This window comes from Peromyscus maniculatus, chromosome 5 (genome assembly GCF_049852395.1).
Source record: "Peromyscus maniculatus bairdii isolate BWxNUB_F1_BW_parent chromosome 5, HU_Pman_BW_mat_3.1, whole genome shotgun sequence".
In the NCBI taxonomy this organism is placed as follows: domain Eukaryota; kingdom Metazoa; phylum Chordata; class Mammalia; order Rodentia; family Cricetidae; genus Peromyscus; species Peromyscus maniculatus.
In genome coordinates, this window is record NC_134856.1 from 89,575,920 (window position 1) to 89,593,675 (window position 17,756).

At 40.3% G+C, this 17,756-nt stretch overlaps 1 long non-coding RNA gene across 1 annotated transcript in view; it reads left to right on the top strand.

The window, feature by feature from the left end:
- Nucleotides 1–7,087: 7,087 nt before the first annotated feature.
- The window catches only part of LOC143273391 (uncharacterized), a 43,819-nt gene continuing 33,150 nt past the window's right edge, over nt 7,088–17,756 (top strand). Inside the window, exon 1 of the long non-coding RNA XR_013051477.1 lies at nt 7,088–7,325. This is a non-coding gene — a long non-coding RNA (uncharacterized LOC143273391). The remainder of the gene's footprint in view (nt 7,326–17,756) is intronic.

Sequence of the window (17,756 nt, forward strand, 5' to 3'; positions counted from 1 at the left end):
ACTGACATCTTTATGGAACCATATATCAAAGGAGTAAAGTCTACAGAGGGAAAAAGAGGCATTGCTTAGAAATAAATGGCTCTGAATACAACACCAAATTAAATGTAAATTAACACTAAATGTAATCGCCTTGTGTCAGACCCTCCTAAAAAAAGCACTTTGAACTTGGAGCACACATTTATTGAGAGTACACAGTAAAAGTCTAGAGGTAGTTGTGCATTTTTGTATTTATAAGTTATTGGTTTAAAATGTTGCAATGTATGCACATGGATTAAGTTATGAAAAATGAAACTGTGGGAATCATGGGTGAATTATGTTCAAAGCACCTGAGGTCATGTTGTAAGATTGATTCTTTTTTTTTTTTTTTTTTTTCATTTTAAAGACCATAAAGCAAGGTTGTGGAGTTGGTCCCTAAAGTTAATGAAATCTTTGAAACTTCTTTGTTCAATAACTTGGTTTTCAAATTTTGATTATATACTCTTTACATTGAAAGAAACAATATGGCTTAAATTGACTTTCATTACAGAGTATATTGCATCTTCCATATTCTTGGCCATATTGTGATCTTACAGTCAATTAACATAATTTTTAAATATTTTAATTAAAAAACTGGTAAGTTTGAAATAAAGCTCTGCAATTCCTTAATATTTCTCCCACGAAGAAGTGTGGTCTATGTCCTCTCCCTGATGCTGAGTGCTTAGAGAGCTCATCAATAGCTGATGACAGAAGGGACACACCAGATCCTGATGGTGACAAATTGCCATCTGTTCTACTCCTCTTTGGGGAGGAAGTACATGCAGGTCACACAAGCAGATACCCCAAAAGGAAAGAGCTAAGGCTCTCAGCCATAGCTGAGTGCCAAGCAAACATGTAACAACATGGTGTCCATGTTAGCTTACAGTCTGGGAACGATCCATTGGAGTCATCCTAGCTAACACTTGCAGGGGTGATAAGCCTATCCCTCTGGTCCTGCCCAGATTTCAAGTCTAGTACAGAGTAAATTGTCCTTGCTTGAAGTAATTAAGATTAAAGTGATTTGGTAAATAATTATAAGTCACTAGAAAGAATTTGGGATATGGAGCCTGGCTGTTGTTGCTGTAACAGGTAACTGAAGTGTGAGACCATGACTTTGGAGTGATATCAGCAGAAGCTACAGAGCCTTGAGAAGAATCAAGGAGAACCCTGAAGAGTGTCAATGTGGGTGCTAATGAAAACATGAAGGGCCTCTAGGATAGTGTTAGCAGAAGTCTCAGGTCTCGTGACAGCTGTCTTTAACAGATTATAGCTGTTAATGAAGTTGGAAGAAAAGGAAGTCTTGTGCTAAATGAGTAGAAAACTTAATATAGGGCTGGAAAGGTGACTCAGCAGTTAGGAGCTCCTCTTGCAGAGGACCTGAGTTCAATTCCCATCATCCAGGTTGGGCAGCTTACAACTCCCTATAATTTCGGCTCCAAGAGAAATCCTCTTTGGCCTCCACATACACTTGCACCCCTCCCCCCCACACACACACACACTCACTCACACACATACAAACTCATTTAATTTGAAAGTAAAATCAATCTTAGGAAAGTTTAACATGTTTTCTGCTTCCTGAGCTCATATAAAACCAATAATTTTGCTGTCATAGCAAGATATTCAAGACTTTTTTTTGATATTCAAGACTTAATGAATCAAACAATAAACATTTATTTAAACATTTATTTCTCACATTTTTTGCTATGGAAGAACAAGACTGAGTTGTTAGCATGATCAGCTTTTGATGAGAGGTGATACATAGCTGTGAATATGTAAGGAAAGAAAGAAACTTCTGGTATCTCTATTTGTTATAAGGAAACCAATCCTGAAAAGATTCAACAACGAAAGAGAATTACAGACCAATTTCCCTTGTGAATAAAAATGCAAAAATACTCAATAAAAGCTGGGTAGTGTTGGCTCATGCCTTTAATCTCAGCACTTAGGAGTCAGAGGCAGGCAAATCTCTGAGTTTGAATCTAGACTGTCCCAGAACAGTCAGAGTGGTTATACAGAGCAGCCCTGTCTCAAAAGAGAAACCAAAAAACAAACAAACAAACAAAAAATGAACAAACAGTGACAACAAAACCCAATAAAATACTTGTAAACCAAATCCAAAACACATCAAAAAGGTCATTATCCACCAGGGTCAAGTAGACTTCATCCCAGGGAGCCCACAACTGATATTGCCTGGATGGCCAGGAACCAGAGGCTGGGCAGCCTAGAGACACAGGATAGAACCAAATACAACTGGCAAAAAATTTCCTAATGATATTCTGCTATATTCATAGATTGGTGACTAGCCCGATTCTCATCAGAGAGGCATCATCCACTAACTGGTGGGAACAAATGCAGAGACCCACAACCAAACACTAGGTGAAGTCAGGGGAACCTCATAGAAGAGGGGAGGGAAGAATTCTAGGAACCAGAGGGGTCAAGGATACCACAAGAACAAGACCCACAGAATCAACTAAGCAGGGCTCATAGGGGCTCACAGAGACTGAAGCAACAATCACAGACCCTATGTGGGTCTGAGCTAGGTCCTCTGCATATATGTATGGTTATGTAGCTTGGTGTTCTTTTTTTTTTTTTTTTTAATTTTATTTATTTATTTATTTTTATTATTATTATTATTATTATTATTATTTTACAACACCATTCAGTTCAACATAATAGCCACAGAATCCCCTGTTCTCCCCCTCTCGCCCACCCCTCCCCCCAGCCCACCCCCCATTCCCACCTCCTCCAGATCAAGGTCTCCCCCGAGGACCGGGGTTGACCTGGTAGACTCAGTCCAGGCAGGTCCATTCCCCCCTCCCAGACCGAGCCAAGTGTCCCTGCATAAGTCCCAGGATTCAAACAGCCAACTCATGCAACGAGCCCAGGACCTGGCACCAATGCACAGCTGCCTCCCAAACAGATCAAGCCAACTGACTGTCTCACCCGTTCAGGTGGCCTGATTTAGTTGGGACTCCTAACAGTGGTAGTAGAGAATATCTCTGACTCTTTTGCCTGATCTTGTGACCCTTTTCCTCCCAATGAGTTGCCTTGCCCAGCTTTGATATGAGAGTTTGTGCCTAGTTTCATTGCATCTTGTTATGCATATTTGGTTGATATCCCTGGGAAGACTGCTTTTTTCTGAAGTAAAGCAGAGGAGGAGAAGATCTGGGGAAGAGGAAAAGTGTGGCAGCGGGGGACTGGGAGGAGTGGAGGCAGGCAGGGGAAACTGCAGTCAGGATGTAACATGTAAAGAATTAAAATAAAAAGAAAAAAGAAAAGAATATGTGGCACATTTACACAATGGAGTATTATTCAGCTATTTAAAAAAATGATATCATGAAATTTGAAGACAAATTGATGGAATTAAAAAACAAATCATCCTGAATGAGGTAACCCAAACCCAGAAAGATAAATATGAGATGTATTCACTGATAAGAAGATATTAGCCATTAAGTAGATGATAATCAAGCTAAAACCCATAGACCCAGAGAGATTAGATAAAGAGGAAGCAGGGTTCTAGAGGGTTCTCAGGAATCTCCCTAGGATGGGGTAATAGATTCTACAGGTGAACTAGGAGTGGAGATGAACAGGTGAACTAGGAGTTAAAGGGGAGATGGAATGGAGGGGTTGAATACAGAGAGAGACAGCTGGAATTGGGGGGACTTAGGCAAGGTGGTGTAGAAACCTAGTATAGTAGAAACTTCTTGGTATCTATGAAGGTGATCTTAATGAGAACTCCTAGTAATGGGGGATACACAGTCTCAACTGGCAATTTTTTGTAACCAGACAAGGCTTCCAGTGGTGGGACTGGGTTACATTCAATTGAGTTGTGGGCCATGGAAGGCCCCAAACAACCCAAACTGTACACTAAGACTAAAGATTGCTCTCTGCAAACTGACAGAGGGCCCCAATGATAAGTATTTTGAAAATTCCCACTTGTGGGTTTCTCCACTGATGCAATAAGTCAAATCAAGTCAAATTAAAGTCCAGGTTTTATCTGAGCAAAGCATTTCCAGGTGATCTAGGGGGAAGAGGAGAAATCACATGGCAGGTCTATAGATGGGGCTTGACTACCCTGTAGGCTCAGTCTTCAGGAGCTCCTGGGGAGGAGCTGCCCATAGGCATGCTTTCTGAGGGTGGGGTCTGGGGAGAGAGGAGTGGAGCTGAAATGAAGTTCCCAGCTAAATACCCATTGCCAAGAACAACACTCACACAACTCACTGAACATGGACTAGTTGAGCTGGTACCTACATGGAGCCCTCACACCCAAGTTCCAATCTCTTTGGTATGGGGAGGTACTTTGCAAGCTACTGAAGAAGAAACATGGACACCAACTCACAGCCACAAAACCTATGACCTACAATTTGGCCTCCCTACAAAATATGCTAGGGCAATGATGGCAAAGAAGTTGTCGGAGTAGCCAGCCAATGCCTGATTTGACCTAAGGCCCACTCCATGAGAAGGAACTAATACCCAACACTGCTTGGATAACCACAAACCAGAGACTAAATAGCTCAAACTTAGGCTAAAACCAACTACTGGTGTTAGAAAGAAATCAATGAAATGATTCCTAATTATAGTCTTCTATACTCAAAAGATCAGTGCCTTATCCGGTCCTTATCAGAAAGGCTTCCTCCAGCAGCAGATAGAAACAGATGCAGAGACCTACAGCCAAACTATGGGGAAAGAGAGTCTAAATTGGAGGTCTCTATGAAAGTCCTCACCTCAGAGCTCAGAGAATTCCTAGGAAACAGAGGAGAAAAATTGTAAGAGCCAAGAGGGGATATAGGGTACCAGGAGAACAAGGCCCTCTGAATGAAATAAGTAAGGTGTGTATGAGCTCACAGAACCTGAAGCAGCAATCACAGGGCCTACAACAGTCTATACCAGGTCCTTTGAGTATATACTATAGCTATTAGCTTGCTATTTTTAATGGGACTCCTGAGTTTGAGAATGAGTGGGTCTCTGACTCTTGTGCCTGCTCTTGGGCTCTTTTCCTCCTGTCGGGTTACCATGTCTAACTTTAATATGATAGTTTTTCATTCATCTTATTTTATTTTATTTTGTCATGTTTAGTTGTTGTCTCTTTGAAGCCTTGTTCATTTCTAATAAGAGACAGAAAGGAAGTAGATCCAGAGGGAAGGGGAGGTGGAAGGAACTGGGAAGAGTAGAGAGAGGAGAAACTATAATCATGATACATTGTAAGAGAAAAGAATCTATTTTCAATTTTAAAAATGTATGTGTGATGTGTTCTATATGGTGTATGTGCTTTTTAGTGTGAATGTGTGTGTATATGAGTACACATATGTATGTATGTGGAGACAAGAGGTTGACTTCCGGTATCATCTTTACTCACTCCCCACCTTATTTTCTAAGGCAGGGTTTCTCTATGAACCTGAGTTTATCAATGTAGCATGAAGCCAACTCTTTTGGCCACTGCAGAGCTGGGTTATAGGAGTATGCAGCCATGCCTGCCCTTTATGTGGATGCTGGGGATCAAGACTCAAGTCCCCATTCCACCACAGACATTTCATTGACTGAGCCATCTCCCCAGCCACTCTTAAAATTTTATACTTTTGTTTATTCTTTTTCAGAATTTTATACATGTATACAATAAAATGTGGTCATATCCATTTCCCATTTCCCCCTCCAAACCCTCCCTTATCTCCCAACACATTTTCATATCAAATTCATGTCTTCTGCTTTTAATAACCCACTAACTCTAGTTAATGCCATCTGTAATAAGAATGAGTGTATGGGAGCCACTAGAGCATAGGAAACCTACTAGCCACCATACCCCCTAATAAAGAACTATTCTCCCTTCCTAGCAACTGCCAATAGTTCCTCAGTGTGAGGTGGGGCCTATCTATGCAGATATTTTGGTTGGCATGATTTTGGATAGGTCTTGTGCAGGTAAGCACAACTGCCAGGAGTTCATGAACTATATAGCCATTTCATCCAGAAATAACATTCCTCACCCCGAGTCATAGTGGCAGTAGCACTAATATATATTTCCTATTTAGAAATGAGCCCTCTTATTCCTATCATTTTGATCAATTATGCCTCTCTTCATCGATTGATGCTTACTGGAAAAAAATAATAAATAAAATAAAAAGAAGCTCCTCCGAAAAAAGTTGAAAGCAACTCAGGTCTATTGATATAAGCATAAATATTTAGAAGGCAATTTAACAGCACAGTCATTTAGTAAAATAACAATAGCAAGTTCTACTGTAGGACCTATGAGATCCATAGTCATGGGCTTTCAGCCAGGATTACAGTGCTAGGCACGAAATTTCTCTTGTGTTACAGGCCTTAAATTCAACCAGAGCAGTTATCCCATGACAGTAATGCCACTATTGCATCAGTGTGCACATCTTTCCTGTCAGGGAAGTATTGCAGCATGGAGGGGTCACCTTCTAAATGGCCTTGTCTTCAAGCACATTGAGGCTTAGCAATTCAATATATAAATTTGTAGGAAATAAGAGTTCAGCTCAGGCTCTCTAGCTGTTTAAATACCATTTCAAAATTTGCACTTCTTCTTGTTCATTGCCTATGATCCTATACAAATTTAAGTTTAAAAGATGAAGAATGAACTCTTGGAGCTGGTGAGATGGGTAGAGGACGCTGCTGTCACACCTGATGACCTGAGACCCACATGGTAGAAAAAGACAACTGATTTTTTTGAAATTTGCCTTCTGGCCTCCACACATGTCCTGTGGCAAGTTGTGCCACTGGCACCCCCACCCCCATTCCAAACACACAACAAACAAATGTGCCTTTTTAAAAATGAGTAAATTTGTAAATAAAGGATGTTATTTTTCTCATCCCTGCCATCTTCAGATGATAAAAAGATTCTCAGCAATAGAAATATCTCAGGTCAAATCAGTTGTAGTGTGGGATGAAAAGAACACTTGTTAAGACCTAAGACAGTTTTAAGACAAAACTTCACAGAGTGCTTAGGCAGCCACATGTCCTCAGAGGACATTCAGGGTACAGCACTCACTAAACCGGATGGTGGTTAAGAATCTGCAAAGTTCTGATCTCATAGCTCAGTACTAGGGCAGGAAGGGCTCAATGCACACTTATCTGTGTTTTGGTTTTTGTCCTTGCTGTGAATACACTGGGCCAATCAGTGCCCACCTGACTCTGCACAACTCGGGAAGATTCTCACTAGTCCTGCTTCTGGCTGGAACCTGGTTATCAGCCATCTTTCAGCTCTGGCCAAGGGCTTGGCTCACAGATACTTCTTGGAGGATGAAGATTGCTCCTGGAACTCTCTGGAGACAGAGCTGCTAGAGACCAGTCACAGGCAGGTAACTTACTGGGGTTCACACTCTTCCTTCACTGAGATATGCTGCTTCTGCTTTCCAGGTAGGGAATTTGTTTACACACTGAGGACCCACTGCTCCTACCTGGAGAGCCACTATTTTTTATTTTCAGCGTTCCCAAGCAACTAACTGTTTCAGCTGCAAATATTAGCTTTCTCCAGCTTCCATAGAGACCTGACAGAGACAGGAGACATGCCACCCTTCCTTCCACAAATTCACAGTCTCACTCTGTAAAAGTCTGCCCTTCTCTATAGCTGTGAGCCTTACAGCTTCACATCTGGGCACCCTGAAGCCTACTGAGAACTTACAGCTGTTACACTACCAAGCTATTTCAGTTAGTTGGCAACTTGTTTTTATTTTCCCATTCAAGTTTCCACTCTCCTATTTAAATGGTTCCCACCTAGCAAATAAAATGTTTACTTGGGTTTTTGTTTTTGTTTTTTCTGTCTCCACTTATTCTTGGGAAGACAAGCCAAGAACCCAATTTAAGAATCAACTGTCTCACATGTACAGGTGTGCATTACATATGCAAAGGCCAGAGACTGATGTCTGCTATCTTCCTCAATCCCTTCTCCAGCTTTGTTTTTGAGAGAGTCTCTAACTGAACTTAAAGCACTAATTCAGTTAGATTAGCCAGCCTAGATTCACCTGTCTGTTCACTTCCCACATAGCAAGATTTTAGGTACTCAGTGTTTTACGTGGGTGCTAGGGACTGGATTAGCTGGCAAATACTGTACTAACCTACCTCTCTTTCCACCCCAAGAATAACTTTAAATCTCTACTTATTATTAAACCAATAATATACAGGTTGTATATATATTTTTATTTATTGAAGGATTATCTGTCATAGCAATATCTATAGCAAGACAGAGTTTTGTAATAACAGTGTCAGTTTTTTTAGCTAATAAAAATTGATCAACATTGAGCCTGAATTTATTAATGGGACTGCTGAGATCAATATTAGTATTATATATTATGGCTTCCAGATTTGTGTTTTTATGGGTTCCCTGAATGTGTGAACAAGTATGCCTCTGCATCTCTATTTGTTTCTTGTGCCTTTTCATAGGCTCTTTTCCTTCTGTCTGTTTGTTTTGTCCTATTCTGATTTGTTTGTTTTTGTTTATCTTATTATATCATACTTTATCCCTTGGGTGCCTGTTTGTTTTCTATCAAGAGACAGAAAGGGGGTGAATCCAGATAAATGGAGAAGTGAGAAGAAATTGGGGAGGAGGAGAGAGAGAGGAAACTGTAATCAGAATGTATTGTATGAAAAAAATCTGATTTCAATGGAAGGAAAAAATTGAAAATAAATATTCTAATCTAATTATGAACAATATTTGTTGAGTTTTCTATCTGTAAAGTTTATCTTTCATTGCTTTTTCTTATTTGGAAAATATTTTTGGTATCTTTACACAAAAATGGATTATGAAATATTCTGACCAAAACTTTTATTTCTGAGAGTAGGACCTCTGGGTGATGAGTGGAAGATCAAGTCAATCTGCTTTCCCACTTGTGAATCATACGAAGTCGATCCAGCCAAGGCTTCTGTCTGTTTGTTTCTGCATTGGAGGTTTTACTGCATGATTTCTTAGCTCCTTTGCTTTGGAGCCTGTGGTGAGGCAACACGTGATGGCTGCAGAACATGGCTCAATCATTCACCACGTGTACCACATGGTCAGGTTAGGCAAGAGAGAGTTCAGGAGAGACAAAGGTCTCATAATCTCCCTGAAGCACAGACCACCAAATCCTAAAACCTCTCACTAGGCCAGCCCTCTTGAAGTTTCTTCTACCTCTTCATATTCTGGGGTTGCTGAACTTAATGCCATAAGTATATAACATATTACCTGAACAGTCAGGATGCTTAAATACACTCAGAATAGAACTCAAATGGCAGGGTAATAATCCGTAGATCAGCTTGGCCTATAGATTTAGGTCATCTCTGAAGTAGATTTCTTTGTTAGAGAAGTTTCCTAACCATCTCTACAAACCCCTAGGTTTGATGAACATCACTTCCCTTCTTGAGGCTTCACATACATTTATGCAAGTCCCCACAGCCTCCATATTTAAATTTGAGGCAGAGTCTCAAGTATCTGAGGCTAGCTTCTTATTCTCTGTGCAGCATAGTATGACCTTGAACTTCTGATGCTCATACCTCTTCCTCACCAGTGCTGGAATAACAGGCATGCTACTCACACCCAGTTCATGGGATCCTGGGACTCTAACACAGGGCTCTTGATGTGCTAAGTAAGCATGCCACCAATTGAGCTGCATCCCCCAGTTGATAGTCTTTAAGGAAATAATAAAACAATAAGAAAAAGAAAAAAAGGAGAAATTGTGGGACATTCTCATTTGTAAAAAGATGCATAACTGCCAAAGACAAATACAATGAGGGAATTATTTTAATAAAAATATTGAAAAACAAAAATAAAGAACCCAACCAAACAAGCAAAAACTCACAGGGAGTAGAGAAATCAGGCCTCTTGCTTAATAAGTACTATCCTTTCTTCCTGTGACCCAAATCAACTCTATAAGACCTGTCCCAAATGGACCCAGAAAGCTGACTGAGACACAATTGGTCAAAAATATATGTGGAAGGAGAAAAGAGGTATGGAGGAACATAAGAGCTGAAGAGAGAGAGACAGGGATCTGTGAAAAGTGTGGTGGGGTTCCACATTGATTTACAGAAGCAGAGGTGGTAAGGGGAAACAGTGCATGCAGCTGCAGGGGTGATAGGAAGAGTCAGGGCTGTCTTAACGCCTCACTGTATAGATGCTGAATGGACAGCATGATTCTATCAGCTCTCAAGAAAGGGATGCAGTCCATGGGCTTTCAGTTCTCGAGCATGCCATGTTCTGCACTTTCTAGTAAACAGTCTCTCTGCTTTGCATGACAAAGCCCATTGTCCTGGGGTCACAGGTGGAGGGGCGCTTACTAGCAAGATTTAATGCTACAGCAATGATTCCATCCCTTCCATTGATAAAAAGCTAGTATTCTGCATTTTGTTCTAGAAAGACAAACATATAAGATTAGCTTCACAATCTATAAAATGAGCGGCATGACCCTTTTGCTTTTTGGTGATTGCTTACTTTTCCTATCTGGATTTCTTGATTTCATTTCTTATCCTATCCTCAGCTTCCCTGAGGTTTGTTGGGTATGGCATGTATCCTGTAAGGAATAAAACATCGGGGTGAAAAGATTCAGTGAGACCACACTGAAAGGCAAGTTCAGAAGACAATGTGGCTGATAAGATCTTATCCACAATCCAGGGCTCTGGGGACCACAACAGCAGAGCTGTGACTCTCCAAGGTCTGAAGATGCAGAGTTCACACCAAATGCTTCACACTGGGATCTGCTGAAGGAATCAAAGAGTCCTTTTCTGTCTGGCCTGGATTTCAGATTCCTCTCTAAAACTAGAAGCTGTGCTGGCAGGCAGCTATACCCCCCACCTTTTTCTCTCTTTTTTAAAGTTATAAAAATAGATAGAGAGAAAGGGGAGATCCCAAAATAGGATTTCATCATTTAATCAGAGAGAAATCCCACCAGCAGCCCGCCAGGGTTCATATATGTACAATTCCCTCACAATCTTAAAAAACAAAACAAAAAAATCATACAATCCTAATTTGTATTTGATAAATTCTTTCTGAGCGTGCTTTCGTAAAGCATTTAACAAGATATGGTCTTTCAAAAACCCCTACATTGTCTAAAAGAAAGAACAGCTGGAGGCTTTTTTTTCCCTACATAAAGGTATTTAATTTTGTGTTCCAGGCAATTGCAATAGCAATTATAAAAGTTACTATCATTAGAGGAAGAAAACATCACAAACCAAGGTATTTTACAGCAGTTCAAAGTGTAGGCTATATTTATTCAACTTTTGCTTTGCTGGAAAACTGCCTTTCAACATTTAAGATTAAAATTTTAATGTGTTTTTCTACTTAGATTGCTAGTCCCTAAATTCTGTTTGGTGAATTTTCCCACATGTTCATTTTCCGAATTGTATTCAGACTTGTAGAAGTAGGAATTGCATGTCACTATGTGAGCTTAGGAAACACATGGTGCCTGACATGCCATTGGTTACTCTCCAAGGCAGGAGTAAGAAATTGCTTGGGTGGCATGTGGTACATGACTCTTTCCAAGTATTTTACTTGCATCACCTAATTTTTTCCTTTATACAAAACCACAAAGAGATCAGTGTCTTTAACTTGCCCATTTATAGGAATGGAAGCTAAGACAGAAAGTGTCAATAAGACTTTGCAGTTCACAAACTTGGCATGGTCAGGATGAAGAATTACATACAGAAAGCAGAGAGTGTATTCCCATCCTGCATGTGCCTTATTCATTACTTAACATTTATTCCTCTGTAATAAGGAAAATTTTTCTCTATCTCATGGTCAAGTCCTCAGCCTCTCTCTGCTTCATATTCCATAATGAGCCAAAAGAACTCTTTGAAACAGGAAACCTTTGCTTCAAGGTAATGGAGTATGTTAGTCACTTTTCATTGTTGTGACACTCCATCTGAGAAAATTACTTAAGGAAATGTAGAGGTTTGAATAAGAATAACCCACATAGGCTTAATATTTGAATGCTTAGTCATCAGGGAGTAGAACTATTTGAAAGGATTAGAAGGATTAGGAGGTGTGGCCTTGTTGGAAGAAATGTATCACTGGAGGTAGACTTTCAGGTTTTAAAAGCTCATGCCAGGCCCAGTGTCTCTTTCTGTCTGCAAATCAAGATATAGCTCTCAGCTACTGCTCCAACACCATGATCCCTGCCATGATGATAATGGACTTAGCCTCTAAGCTTCCAATTAAATGCTTTCTTTTATAACAGTTGTCTTGGTTATAGTGACTCTTCACAGCAACTATAACTGTGACTGAGACAGAGAAAAGGGATTTGTTTTGGCTTATTGCACCAGAGGTTTTAGTCCATGATCATTTGACCTCATTGCTTATGAACCTCTACACAATGTGGCAGAATATCAGGGTAGCTTGCTTCTTGACAGATAGGACAGGAAGAGAAAGATAGAAACTGAGGATAAGATTAATCCTTCAAAACCATCCTTCCAGTGACTTCGCTCCACTAGGTTCCACCACCTAAGAGTGCATGGATATATAATCAATGGATTAATGGATTAATCCACCAGTATAAACATTCAACAATGAATTCTTCAATGGATTGGCCCATTGATGAAGCTAGAGTCCTTGTGATCTTCCAAGCACCTTAAAAATCCCACCAGCTAACATGAGATTCTTCAGGGAGAGTTTTATATTCAAATCATCCTAGTAGTCATATATTATCCATAGCTGAGTATCACAGCACATTGTTTTTTGAGATTCATCATGTTGATGCATACATCAGAGGTTTGTTCTCCAAGTATCCATCCATGGAGCAGATATAAGCATAGTGGTCAGCTATGAAGAGATGCAGAGGAGCTGTTGACTACAGCACTACTAGAAAATCCTTGGGGTGACTGAGACTGTGCTTTGGGTAGTGAAGGTACCTGGTTGTTACAGGTCAAATTCACTGATTTTTTTTTTCATTTCCCTACAAATGTTTCCTCATTAAATAGAATGCAGGCCAAGAAATGGAGAGAAATCACTATTACAACACTTACTTATCTGAAACTCACCATATCCCACCTTCCTCTTCAGCTGCTTCCTGACTTTCTGCATCTAGTTTCAAACTTACCTGAAGGGTTTGCTGACCCCTAATTCTACTTTTTTTTCCTACTAGTAGGCTCTTGCTCTTTCTGCTTTTCAGACCACTGGCCCACTGCCTCAGGAAAACTAACCTTTTGTTCACAATTTAGCTTTTACAGAAAACAGTAAGAGTTTGCATCAGCAAAATAACAACCAGCACTGTGACTCAAGAAGACCTTGCTCTGTGTCAGAGCTTGGCAAGTTTTGCTGTTGCTGCTGCTGGGGGTTTGTTTGTTTTATACATATTTTTCTCTTTTCCTAGACTGTTTTTCAGAGCCCCTGTAGGTTCACAGATGAATGTAAATTGTGACCTCCCCCCAATATTTATGCACTGCTTTTCCCAGTGTTGGCATCCAGCCGCCATACAAATAGATTCATTCCTTCAGTGTCCCTTTTCTTTCTAATCTCTACTCCTCCAGGGCAAGAACTTTGCCAGTGTTTGTTCTCTTGGACCTCTAACCCCTTCTACGGTGCAAAGTCATTTTTTCAATGAGTATTTGCTACCCATCCCTTCCTTTGGATTCTCAAGTCAACCCTTAATAGAATTCACTTTATAGGTCAGTAAATTGCATTAGGACACCTAGTATTCAACATGTGAAAAAGTGAGTTTTATTTGCCAGGAAGAGATACAGTTGCTAATATTAAAGACATGTGATTGACAAAGAGAGTAGAAACTATGGCTGGAGAAGTGGAAGCTTTGAAGCTTAAAATGTTTTTTCTAACTAAATAAAAGTTTATTTATATATTTCAAATACTGGAAGGGAGGGAAGGCGGGAGGGAAAGAGGGGGAGGGAGGGAAGAGGATGGAGAATTTCAAACTGTCTTCTAAAACAGAAGGTTACAAGTAGTTGCTCTCTCCAGCCTCTATTCAGATCTTTAACTACTTATATGGTTCATAGATCCTCTCTTATATGTGTTATTAATACAAGTCGAATTTCTTCATATTTTCTGTTTCATTTCAACCTGTTCAACTATGTTATACAATATAATTGTTCTTAATATTTGATGTTCTAGTCCATCCTGTTTTAAAAGACTGCTTTGTAATCCACTAAATTAATTTACAAATATGCTGTGCCTTTAGTGAGAGAATCCACACAATGGTGAAATTGGTTATTTTGAACTAAAACCAACATAGACAGAACAATACAAAAATCTGGTGCGGTTGGTTTATAGCCACTATGGAAACCAAACAGTCCAATTTCAATTGTGTTTATTTCTATTCTTAAGTGACCTATTTGGCAGGTAGATCTTTTTCTCCCACGTTAGAGACTACAATAGTAGTAGAGGTTCAAAATAAATCTCATGAGTAAATACAGAAGAAAGCTCCCTCAAAAGTTTCTCTGAAGTTGGTTGTTAATCAAAGGGACATATGTTCTCTTACTTCTACTCAGAGACAAAAGGTCCCTTTGTAGTCAAGAGAATTAAAAAAATCTTAACTTGAATTATGCATCAACTTTAAAGCGCTACAATAAACAAAATACAATCGGTTGTCAGATAAACAACATATTTTTCTATCTGTTCCACCTGCCATGACCCAGAGTCAGTTTTTCTCCCAAGTCACCAACACTATGACATCGGTGCACAAGGACATCTGTGTGACCCAACCAATTAGCACTAATATATACATATGCAGCAGACTGTGGGTTTCTACTGGATACCTAGAGAAACTGAATGTTTGATTTCAACATCAACTGTTACAGCAAGGATTTTCAACAAGGAATTTGCTACTGTCTGAAAAATAAGATTGAAATCATCTGTTTGGCTAACCTGAGACATCTCTTATGAAATAGAGGTGAGGAGTCTCATATTAACTTATTTAGGGATTAATGGAGTATTTAGAACTCCGTAAGTGTCTGCAAAGTGGTTGAATGCATGCATGCATGATGAGATTGACTGCAGTTTTCAGACACTTGCAAACAGACACAAATCTCAAATTTCTTCCCTTTTAAAACCAATGGCAACTTAGAGAAAACAGTCCTCCTATACTCTGCCTTTTTCTGGACTCACAGAAAGCCCTGTCAAGAGTCATGAGTCTATTTATTTCTAATAAACTCACTTCTGGGACTCACTGTGCTCCTGTAGGAATCATTGCTTTAAGAATTGGGCTTGGAGCTGGAGAGATGGCTCAGAGGTTAAGAGCACTGGCTGTTCTTCCAGAGGTCCTGAGTTCAATTCCCAGCAACCACATGGTGGCTCACAACCATCTGTAATGAGATCTGGTGCCCTCTTCTGGCCTGCAGGCATACATGCAGGCAGAACACTGTATACATAATAAATAAATAAAAATCTTTAAAAAAAAAAAAAAAAAAAGAATTGGGCTTAAAGAAACATGTAACTTTGATGATGGACTTTTAGGTGGGCATAGTGTGTCATCACCTTCTCTTTGTTCTCTTGCTGCTGGCTAAATATATGTATGCCACTCTTGCCTAGAAGTTTTCTAAAGGGCCACTTCCAAAGTGAATGTACATACTCAGCGACAAACCAGCCTCACACTTAATAAGCAAGTTGAAATGTTTGTTAAGGAAGATCCTCCATTTTATCACTATCAGTCTTTTACCAAGATGGTCAAAATAAAACCATCTTCTCAAAAATCAAACCCTCCAATTATGTTATGGTCTGAGATGGTTTGAACGTTTGGCTTTCTCTGCAACTCATATTGAAAATTTATCCCTGTAAAGAGATAGTAAGCGGTAGGATCTGGTAGGAAAGTGAATTCGGCTCTATTGCTGAAATAAGTTAATTCTATTCCATTTTTATTGGGTATAGGGGTCAATAAGTTACCTCAAGAGGAGGTCTGCTACTGGGTCCCAACACTGAGAGAGGAAAGTGGACATGGAATCCCACCCCTAGCCAAGAAACTGTCTACAATTGACACCTACTGGCAGAGGAGAAATGCGTTCATCAGCTAGAAAGTATGTTTCCAGCCCCCCAAACCACATCTCTGTTCTGAGTTTGTTAGCCTGTCTACAAAAGTTTGTTTCATTTGCCTGCCTCTTTCTGTTTAAATTAATGAATTAATTAATTTGCCCATTACGGTGCTACTGGGATTGATTCCAGGGCCTTGCATGTAGCCTCCCACTGAATCACACCTGTAGCCCTCTTTTCATTTTCTACCATGACAGGTTCTCCTCATGATACCCCTGAACTCATTCAGTAGCCCAGGCAAGCTGCAACTAGCGACCCACCTACCTGTGTCTCTATGGTAGCTGGGTTTACAGGCCAGACTCTGCCTCTCTCGTAAAACACTTCAGCTCTGTGAGATTTCACTTAGCTGAGCGCTCCTTGGTTTCCCAGCTGTCTTTGTGGTTTTCATTTCTATAGAAGCTTCAGCTAGAGTTTCTGTCTCATCCATTTCCCACTGTGACTGAGGGGCCCCATACTTGGTCACATGGGGTCAACACACTGCTTTTCAGAGTGCCCACACTAGAGTCACACCCCATTGCAAGCCTGGAGCTCTCATATGAGCTACATGGATCTGTCATTTCCATTTCTTTACTCCTCTTCAGTTTTCTTCCTTTCTGGTTTTTGGTCCTAAAAAGCTAATTTTCCTGACTTTTCCCTTCTTAGTTCTAGTGCTCAAATTTCAAGCAACCTTCTGAATTCTAGTATCACACAGTAAGCAAGCCACATATCTTATCTCTAATTTTGTGACTTGCTCTGAATCACTGACATTTCTCTCTGCTGGACAAGTGAACATGGTTCATGTCTGTGCAGTTTCTGCCTGCCTGTGTTCCCGTTTGTTCTTTCTGCTCCCCCTTCTCTAGAAGATAAACACCTCAGGAGGTGGGCAGCTCTGCCATGTCCCATACCCCCACCTTTCCAGCATCTTTACCTGAAGGAAGGCGCTTAGCATTTTCCTACAGATGAGCAGGAAGTCGGTGAATTTACAGAAGGGTGTCCACTTTGCATGTGAAGACCTATACATTTCCAACCATGCCAGCATTTATGAGGCTACAAAATAAACGTTGTGAAATTGGTCAGCATGCTGAGCACAGAAAGGCTGTCCAGCTGTAGGGGTCTCTGGGCCTGAAAGGAGACAAGGAGTAGGAAGAGGCTATAAGAGCCTCAGGAGAGGTGGAAGAGAGGTGCCAATGCCCTGGGCATGGCCAGTCCTGTACATGCTGTTAATAAATGCTACGAGGAACCCACAATGCGGGGATGTGGGCCTTGAATTTATTGCCCTTTTTAATGTGCCTTTGCTCTATTTAGCATCTGAAATTCACGGGCATTCATTCGTTTTATTTTTATAAACATGTTTATTACACGCACCGCCCTTGTAAATGCATTGACAGTTCTATCTTTAGAGTCTGGAGCTTTCAAGTCTGTGCTGGGCCTTTTTATGGCTGTGAACTCTTTTCAAAGTCAATATTAAAAAAGAAATCGGCATCAGTTAATCACATTGTCTCTTTTATTTAACTTGTATTTGATGTATGAAATCTTTCCAGATGAATGGTAACATTTTGTTTTATTAGAGATTAGCTCCCACTACTGTTTTCAGAGAACTTTCCGGCTGGATTCTTTCCGCAGGAACTTGCTTTTAAATCAGCCCCGGAGACTTCAAACTCTAAGGAGCTCAGCAAAGGGCATGTGAAGCATCTGTCTGTTGCTGACTGAACCAGAGTTCTGCCTTTGAAGTCTTCCTGTTATTGGACATATGCATCAGCCACCCTAGCACCCCCACAGCCTGGGACTAATGGGACAGTATCATACTCTGAGAAAT